At 33.9% G+C, this 10,667-nt stretch overlaps 1 pseudogene; it reads left to right on the forward strand.

Annotated features, from left to right (window-relative positions):
- The first annotated feature begins 1,842 nt into the window (after positions 1–1,842).
- On the forward strand, positions 1,843–9,326 carry LOC149537778 (putative aldo-keto reductase 3; annotated as a pseudogene).
- The last annotated feature ends 1,341 nt before the right edge of the window (positions 9,327–10,667 follow it).

Here is a 10,667-nt window from a genome sequence, read left to right on the forward strand (position 1 = left end):
TCAGTGACCTTCATTATCTAAGTTGAATTCCTTCTAAAAGGTAGCAACTAAGAGATAAAAAGATTTGTATGGTTGATAATTGACAATAGTTCCATAGGGAAAACTAAAGGGGAATCTATTTGTCCATCTCACATTCAAACTAAGGTTTTTCATATCATCTCCACAGTTTTTATTTATCACTTCGGCTAAGATATATTATAATATTAATGAAGTTGCACAGACCATAGTCAAGGTACCTAGTCCATTAAGAAATTTATCAAATTAACTAAAACATTTACAAGGTAGTTATCTTGAACTAAGATACATGGCATGTACATAGGCAAAGATTTTTAATTTTTTACATTAAGCTTCTTAACTATAAAGGTCAAAACTCTGCATGGTCATCCTATACTGTTTTTCAATATAGTTATGCTTATATTGAGCTATCTTATTATTTTAGTTAGATACCTAAGTTACTTGTGGCAAAAAAATGTCTTCCAGTTCATGTCAAAAGCATTGAAAAAATATGCAAGCTCATCATCCTTTATCTGCAAGAGTCATTCAATGAAAATTCCTACAAAAATAACAAAGTTCCAAATACAAGTAAACAATAATGTGCTACTCATCTTGCATACTATGCTTTCCCACACCTGAGATATTAATATCTTTAATTTATGAAATAGTAAATGTTACCACCAAAATCTCTTCAAATTCTCAAGCTACCAACTAGTAGCTTGTATAATATTTTTGCACTTCGATTCTCATTCAGCCACCTCAAGCTACAAGAGCCTCTTCTCATATAAAAAGAATATTGCCTTTAAAAAATTAAATTATGCCTCTCAAAGCTTGATTCTATTCATGGCTATGGCAGCCTTGTGATCACATATATGTATGCCATAGAGATGTGTTAAAGAGACATCATACTAAGACAGCTTTGTAGTCTACTACTCAAACCACATTAAGGTCTCACAAACAAAAGATTAGACTTTACTATTAGAGACTAAAATTTTATAGTAAAAAATCTGACTATTATACTTACAATTTAATAATAGGATGAGCCACGGCCACTTAAGTATCCACCACCCATGCCACAACTTGAATACAAAGATGAGTAAGAACCTCCACCAATCTGAATACAATAGGAACTAGTTAATATTGTTACAAAATTAAACAAATCAAAATAGAAAGATATCAAGTTACATAGATTAGCACCGCTAGATGAAAAATAGTCAAACACATCACAACCTTTGTTTTCACGCTGAGAAGATGCAGCATAGGAGATGACAAAATAAAGGAATTAAGTCAGTATTTATCTTCATCAAGCAATAGGCATACACATGGTAGTTTCTAAACTGTAAATTGTGTTGTCTTCAATCAGAGGTTGATGTGGATTTTGTTTATGGATGCATAAAAATCATTACAACTACCAACAAGAGGAAAGGAGGAGCTCAAGTAGTTCATATATAGGCTTTCATTAGCATCAAACACTTTATGTTGTATGGGTAAACCATTCAAAGGGACAGTCAACATGACATCTTCAAACTAGTCATCATGTAAATTGTAAAGCAATAACCATCACAAGATTATCCATGATCAAATGGTGAAGGATCCTCAGCGTGACATCTAGTATTGAGCAATCATTCCTAGATGAAGGAAAGTACTCATATTAGAGAATCACAACTATGGATAAATCGTCATTTAGAACTATTTTCACTAGTAGCTAAGATATCAATATGCATCATACATGGAAGAAGTTGAAGAGCAGTCAATACACATCAACATCATGAGAAGAAGTGATTTGGTTAATGAACCAATTACTAAATCAATATGGAGTGATACATAATAGCAAATGAGGAATCCATAATGGGTATTCCGGTTCCCAAGTGCTGATAAGTATGATAGCTACTATGAAGACCAAAAACCAAGTGATAATTGATCAATGATCATACGTATATCCAATGATGGTCCATGATTACTATGTAACAGGATGATACACAAATCAAGAGAAGTTGTATCAATAAATATAAATAATCAAGAGGACATCAATCAACATATGACTGAGCAATAATAAGAATGCAAAACTCATAACCGATACCAATATGGAGGAACAATAATTATGTTATGATAATTATTAAGTGAAAAAATGACAAACTTTGAGATCTCTTGAACCAATGAACCATATTATTATACTAGCTCATAGGAATTTCTAAGGCAATGCTCACTCTTCTCTTTTCTCCATGATTGATTCCTCTCAGGTGCCAGATTCCTATGGGAGTGTTGGCACATTCCTAAAGACCCATATAATATCAACCAATCAGCAAGCCCTTTGTAATGAAACACGTGGGCCTTATATGACCAAATCAAGCTTAAACTAGATATAATGATGCCTATAATCAGGCCTATGATGAAACATGAAGCTCAAAACTCGAGATTGGAGCCTAAAAATTATTTAAACAGCCTCTCAGTCTAATGAATGGACCTGATCTAATTAGACAAGTCCATAATTCAATGTAGAATGGGCTTGATTAGGCCCCAATAGCTGAGATACAGGCCTAATTAGGCCTAGATCCAAGTGGCTAGGGCTTTAGCATATAGGGTGTGAATTTGGGAACATATACCAGGCTAAGTTTGAGACAAATATAACCTCAAAAGGGTAACATGTGGGCCTCGACCCAGAATATGAAACATATAGGCCTTAGCCAGATGAAATAAGACCCAAATCTGGGCACAAAACTCATAAACAAGTACCTAAACCAGATCCAATCCAAACATGTCGCCTCAAATCTACAAGGCGGATCCTAATCGGCAAGGTGATGGAAAACTAAAAGTTTACCAAAACAAAGAACATTTTTAAATAGAAGAGAGACAAGGGATGGAAAACTAAAAGTTTACCAAATTATGGTTCACTAACGTTTATAGCCATTGTCTTTCACCATTACTATGTCTCTGTTGTATAGAGTTGTGAGAAAAACTAGTTGAGTCATTGTCTTTACCTTCAAAATTCCCCTCACCCATGGACTTACTTGGAGTAATGTGCATGATTGTTAGGCTGGAAATCCTACTTCCAATGCAAGAGGACTTCTCTGAAGGTAAGTTCAGCATTTTGGACATGGGCATTAGAGCTAAGATACTATGTTCCCAGCTTGCTTTTGACTGTATGAAATGATTCTTGAGACAATTTGCCTCAGAATTAGAGAGAAAATTGGGACTTGAACTAGAGTTGATAGTCTTGTTTCTGGCACGGGCATCCTTGAACCTGAGGAGGAGCATCTTGGCAGTCTCTTTGCCCCTCAAAAGGCAGGCTGCTTCATCCTTTGCAGTGTCAAAGGTGCCCAACAAACTAATCTTTTGAATGCTGTCTTCTATCTCTACAACCCATCTCCTTGATGGCCTTTGTCTAATAGTAAGACCATTAGTTCTGATAGAAGAACCATTTCCTGTAAGCAATATGTGTTGACACCAATAATATCAGATCTGATTCTCATCATGCTGAATATATATGGTTTAATCTTCAAAACATTTATGGAGTTCAAGGATTGCTTCTTCTGTCAGTTTAATGTTTCCTTGTTTAGCTTCTTCTTATTCAGAATACCAGCAATCTGTTGAAGTTAGTTTCTCAGTGAGATATTAGATGATACACATTTTATTATCCTTGTCTTTTTGGCCCACTACCAAGAAATCTCCCTTCCAATTGTGGTAAAACTTTGTACATCTCGGGCAGGCTTGACAAAGCAAGGTTTCATAGACCAAAAAGCATGTAGAAGCCCAAAAACAATTCCATAAAGGAAAAAGCATTCCAGCCTAGCATGTATAGAAGATATAAAATATTAATTGTGATCTATATTATTTCTTGAATTTCTAGAGGCCTGTATGATTTACTCTATGTTCTTTAGATTCATATATTTGCACTTGTTTTTCTCATCAAACTCATTCTTTGAATATCGTGAATAACCTTCTTTTCTTTGCACTTAGTTAGAGCAGCATCTTATTATTGGATTAATTGTCAACATTTTCTTTTGAAATTTGTGAGATGGCTTAACTCTTTAAGTTTTCTCACCAAGTTCGCTCGCCATGTCGGCTCGTCGAGTCAACTCACCAAGTCACCCCTCCAAGTCACTTGAAGCAAAGAAAAATTTGGTGTATTGTGCAAGTCTAAATAATGCTATCATTTTATATTTATAAAAAAACTTACTTGGAAACATAACGAAGTGTTCTCCCCTTAGATTACTTCCCATTTAACAAACCAAGGAAAATGCAATAGATATATTTATCAACAAAGAAATAACATCAACGCGAGTAACCATGCCATCTCTTAGCATTCTCAGTATTGCCATTGGCACATAAAGAACTGGGCTACACTTCACAATGCCAAAACCTTGAGCAGAATTCACTGTGAGAAGAAGCAAGTTATGTTTCCTTGGCAGGTGTTAGCTAGCAATCATTTCATATAACATCTTATAAAATAATTCCTAAAGCTAACCACATTTTGAAATGAGATAACAACTGATATATATCATTTAAAACTCAATTTATTCCTATTTGTGCATAACATTAGCAGGTTAGTGTTATGCCAAGAGAATGGAATTTATGTATCCTCTTGACTCTAACAAAGACAAAGGGCCATTCTTGTCACTCTTTAGAGGTAAGCCATAAACTCTGAAGAGACACTAAGCCAAAATTATTGGGCACACAAAGGTCAAAAAACATGGCAAATGTATAGGATAAATAGAGTCAACTTTTATGAAAATGATAAATATCTCCCATCAACAATTGAGAAAGGTTCAAAGCACATGCATCCTCATACAACTTTAATAGCATTTTTGGATGAGATGTTATCATAGCAGACAAACACTTAGCTGCTACCCTCTGAACCTTCCAGCTGATATCCTCATCATCGCTATATTCATTAGCACTCTATCTACATCAACAGAATAGTATTCACATGTTGGTCATAAAATTCATAATTACATGAAAATAAAAGACACCATTGTGCAAAAATTAAATTTTCTCAAGAAAATAATTATCTTAAGCAATTTTAACATACTCATCCTCCTCTCCATTACTCTCTTCTATATCTTCTTCCATATTATCAGTGTAGTTTGGATCATAGCTTATGTAGTCCAGAGCAAGTTCCAAAATCGTATCACAATAAACAACCACATCTCTGGCACAACATAGGAAAAAAACTCTCCAATGCCTGCAAATTGCATCTTTAAGGTGATTATTTACAGATTTTTGAATAATTAGGGTTTTCTATTTGAAGAATGAAATCTGAAGATGCATTTCACAAAACATACATATACTTTCAATTATTGTTGTTTTCTGGAAAGCCTTAAAGCATCTACAAATGTAGCAAACTGAGGTAGGCAATCACATTTTAATATGCAATAACAAACAATTCATGCACTCTCTCAGGTTACCATACTCAAGGCCCTAGAGCCACTGGGCTCTAAAATGACAAATAAAACTTCAAAATAAGAACATGCAGCATGAAATTAATTACTGACTAATGTCATTATGCCAACATCACTGCTGCACTGCATCCTGGAATAGTTTAACAATATACACTACTTCCAAATGGCATTTAAAGTATGCGAGCTAGAAAGCAAATCTAGGTAACAAAAATGAGGGTCAATCTCAAGGTCAGTGTTTTACCCTGCCATTTGGCAGAGTCCGTCAAATATATTCAACCTACCATTGAAAAACATGAGATTTGTTGAACATCCTTAAGATTCATTTTATTTTTTTCCTTGCCTGTAACTCGTGGTATGCAGAATAATATTGTGGATATCTTCCATTTGAGCCCCCAAAAGCTTCCTGCCATGTATCTAGCAGGACCAAGATCTTTTCTCTAACATTTAAATCAGGCTACAAAATAAAATACAAATAAAACCCACATAAAGGATTGCTGAAAATATGCACTTAGAGCACACACCGAAAATTGTTTAAGCTACAACCCAAAAAAACATGTGCAAGTTACACAAAAGCTTTTTTTACAGACCTTTTTCTTTACTATCTTGACCATTTCATGTAGCACATCTCTCTCGGAAACTTGCAAGTGAACAGTATCACCACAAATTTTTGTAAGTATCTCTAATAGCTGCAAAAATAACCAGGAAAATATTAAATCAAAGTTATCCATCAAAGTCAATCATAAATGAATTCTTACTATAGTAAATTTTTTGCACTCAGAATTCAACCAAATATCTCAGTAATGATAACTTAAAATAAATCAAAATGTATATAGAAATTTATAATATTATTCAATACTAACCGTCAGAGAAAGAATTTGGATCTTAGGGTTCTTATTGGCAATGCGTTTCTTAATTGCTTTGATTACTTCCTTTGCTTGTCTGTTCCAACACAATCATATTGACCAATATAGACCCTTCATTACTATCACCATATCCAAATGTCCATTTATAAGAAAGAACTTAGAAGACAGAGCTGTTAACCTGCTTTATAAAAACCATACCAACATCTCTTATGCAAACTCTATTCATTTAACAAAGATGGGATTACATTCTCTGAACATGGACTACCATTAATGCATAATACAGAGAAACTACCAATCAAATAATGTCAAATTGGATTTACAAAAGAGGATAACAGTGTATCAATATTTGCAAAGCATAATCAAGAAATCTGAACCTAAGGTGGATTAAAGCAATTTAGCATGATTCTATGCCTTGTAACTCAGAGATGAAGGTATTTCCAAATATTTTGTATGACTTCTCATGTTAGACAAAAGATTATACAGACACATCTTATAAATATAGCCAAGATAGAATATATGACAAAAGGAGTAAGATTTCTTTGTGCCATTCAAGGTTCTTAGATAGGCAGCATGAATAAAATGAAATGCTTTCATTTCCTTAAAAATTCTTGAAATCCATGTTTGATTGTGACTACCATACATGTTGATATGAGCATGCCTGGCTCCCAGTTACTACTATGATATAGTTTAAGATTACTGCTGTAACTGATAAGTGGTGATGTAGATGAGCAAATTTGGATAATAGTTTCTATATGTTAGGTGTCGAGAAGCTTCACTTTACGATTTAAAAAATGGTTCTACCATACATGCTGTTTTATTTTGTGTCATCTTGGAAAACATTGGATCATTCATCTAAACAAACCTAACAAGCTCTCTTGTGTGTTTATACTTAAGTTCTAACGTTTCTTTTCTAGCCTGCACTAGAAGAATCTTCTGAAAAGTAATTCAACATTATAACATAATTATGAGCTGCGGAAGCATCAACTGTATGAAATCCTTACATAGCCAAAAACTATATAAACCATCACTGAAAAGTGATCAATATTACTCAAAAGATGCATTTGTTAAAACCATTGATTGATCAAAAGATGCACATCTTGTTTCCAACTCGTACTGTTTCCATTTCTTAATCTATTAATTCTCTGAGCTTGATTGTTCTAACACCATGCATAATGCTTTTATTGTTCCTTCCTAAATAGGCTCTGAAAGGTATCAAAGAGAAGGTGCATATTATAACTAAGTTTGGATTGACTTGGAGTAATGGAGAATTTGGTGTGAAGGGAGATCCTGCATATGTCAGGGCTGCCTGTGAAGCAAGCCTCAAGAGGCTTGATATAGACTACATTGATCTTTATTACCAGCACAGGGTGGATATTACTGTACCCATAGAAGCTACTATAAGTCTTTGGATTCCAAACCCTTAACCTTGCACCAAAATACTATTTTGTCATGGTGCTGTAAGTATTAAGATTCAAAATCTATACTACTGTGATAGGTTTTTTATTTTAATCTTATTTATAAAATTTTGGGCAATGGTTTTTCTCCAAAAACTACATAGTTGAATCTTGAATTTGATTTGATGTGAGAAATATATTTTACATATCAATTCTTGAGATTGATAAGTATGCAATATTTTCTACAACAAGTCAAATTGTGATTTTACTACAAGGATTCAACTGTGTGGTTTTCTAGTGAAACGCATTGACACAAGTTATTTTAATAGTGGTTCACAAGAACTCATTTTTCATAAGAATGAATGGAACACGTAGTACTCATTACATTTAGATGATGCTCATAAGGTGAAGCATTAAGCGTTTCCAGAAGGTCACTAAGTGCAATACTACTCCAACTTATTGTCATGAGAGATGAGTTCTTATGAAGCTAATGTAACATGAGTCAATGAATTTGTCTCAAAAACAACAAAATCAAAATTTCAAACCTCTAATTTCACTAGAAAATATGTGTCTAATAATCAAGGTTGTATGGCTTTGGAGGGAAAGATTGTATCCCTCTGGCTCTTTACCGACGCCTAGCAAAACATAAGAAATCTGATAACAAGCAAATCAATTTTCCTTTTATATAGATGGGTGAACTGAAGAAGTTGGTAGAAGAGGGAAATATAAAATATGTGGGTCTATTTGAAGCCTCTACTTCAACAATCCGTAGGGCCCATGCAGTGCATCCAATCGTTGTTGTGCAGCTTGAATGGTCTCTCTGGAGTAGGGATTTTGAGGCCCAAATTATTCCCACCTCTAGGTAAACGTTGTGACGATATAATACCTCAACAATCAGTGATTCAATGTTTACTTTATAGATTGCAGAGAACTGAGAATAAGTATTTGTGAATTGGGTTCACAGTATATACCAAAAGTTGAAGTTTTTAATAAGATTTTTTTTGAACTTTGTTCCATTTGAACTTAGATAAGGAATACAAGCTTACTTATATTTATTTTATTTCATTTTATTCCATTCATAGGGAGTTGGGGATTGGGATTGTTCCATACAGTCCTTTAGGCATGGGTTTCTTCAGCACAGGAGGAAACTTCTTCTAAGTGTGACAGATAATGACTTCGTAAGGTAAAGGATAGGATTTTTCTTTTCCATTTAATAATTGTACCATTTTAAAGATGATCTGATGTTGAGTTCAAACATTGAGACTGAACAACAAAGTAAAATCTACATGAAAAGAGTGACAATAAAGGTAAAAATTAATTTGATTTGATTTTGTCATTGTTGATTGTTTCATATCATAATAATTGATCTGTTAAATAGGGGAATTCGAGGTTTTAAGGTGAGAATCTTGAGCGGAACCAAGATCTATTACTAAAGCTAAGTAAGATCAGTTTAAGAAAAGGGTGCAGCCCAAGCCAGGTTGCTCTTGCATGGGTTCAAGACTAGGGAAATGATGTTGTGCCCATTCCTGGAACCACCAAGATGAAGAACTTGGATGATAATATCTTCTCTCTCGGTAAAATTGACAGTAGATGACATGAATGAAATCAAAGCCATCTTTCCTGTAGATGCTGCAGTTGGAGACCGACACAGAGCTGTTGATTTGCAATTAACCTGAATAAATTCAGAAACACCCCCATACAACACTCTCCATTGAATTAAAGCGCGTAAATTTTTGTGTTCCAGAGCAGAACATTTGCAATTGAGCTAGATGAATAAAGGGCTCTGAAGAGTTAGCAACGTTAAAAAAAAAAAAAATCTAAATAAATGGATTTTTTAGCCTTGTACTATATCAGTTATAAATGCTTATTATTGAAAATGTAGTATTTTTAAAGTCTATTAATAGAGTATTTTCAGAGCCTATTAATAGAGAGCTTTTGGTAAATGATTCTATAAAGAGTTTTATAAACATAGTGGAAATATATTTCGTTAATAGTAATGATACTGGCATTTTAACATTTATGCATGACAATATTTATGGACTAGTGATAAACCCAAACCCTTCCACATGGATCTTAAGCAGGAGTTAGTAATAAAGATCCAATAAATGAGTCGTAATGTCTCCAAGGTTCTCTCAGAGACTTTGATATTCAACCATTGTTACTCCACATAACTTGTGGGCTTGGACATCAGGATAACAATATGCCATTTATTATCAGTGCATGCCAAGGATACATTAGAGGTTTTCACCCCATATGTCAAAAAATTCACGTTTCAAAGTAGATAATCTAGAATGTCCATCCGGTGCCAATTCATGTTTTATTATCAAGACAAAGCACAAGAACCCGTAGCTACAAATAAATCCAAATTTCCTTGAATTTCCTTGAAACAATATGAAACACACTCAAAGAAGTGGTATAACATTGAATAAGACCCATATTACATTACAAAAACCATATAAAAATATCAAAGTCTTTCTAATACAAATTTCAAACTCGTTTATGATCATATTAATTTAAACAAAAATAAGTATATAATGGTAAGAAGTTGCATGCAGAAATTATTTATAATATTGCATTCAAATTCATTGATATGCACAGAAGTAGTGCCATGTAGAGTGCGAGAAGGGTCTACGTTGAATGGGTATGTCTCTCTTGATACAAAGGTGTGACACCTAAGAAAGAAATGGTAGCCCTCATTCAATATGCTGTGTACACAGATGTCACTTTTCTTGATACTTTAGAGTCTTAGACACTAATAAAATTATTGTAGGGAAAGTCAGTCAACTTACTAAATCTATTATGACACCTTCATTCTAAATGACATTATCATATTAGACTTTGTGATCCAACGTATTGAAGAAATTACCTTAATATTGAAGAACTAATACAAGTGATGTTGTAGGTGTAATGGGATTGCTTCCAAATTCTGACTCTTCCACAATACCACTCTAAATATATAGTCCATGTCTAGTTCCTTTGTGCTCATTCCATTAGGAAGACTCCAGTCGAAGGAGTGA

This window comes from Cupressus sempervirens, chromosome 9 (genome assembly GCF_028749045.1).
Source record: "Cupressus sempervirens isolate cs-2001-9-10 chromosome 9, ASM2874904v1, whole genome shotgun sequence".
In the NCBI taxonomy this organism is placed as follows: domain Eukaryota; kingdom Viridiplantae; phylum Streptophyta; class Pinopsida; order Cupressales; family Cupressaceae; genus Cupressus; species Cupressus sempervirens.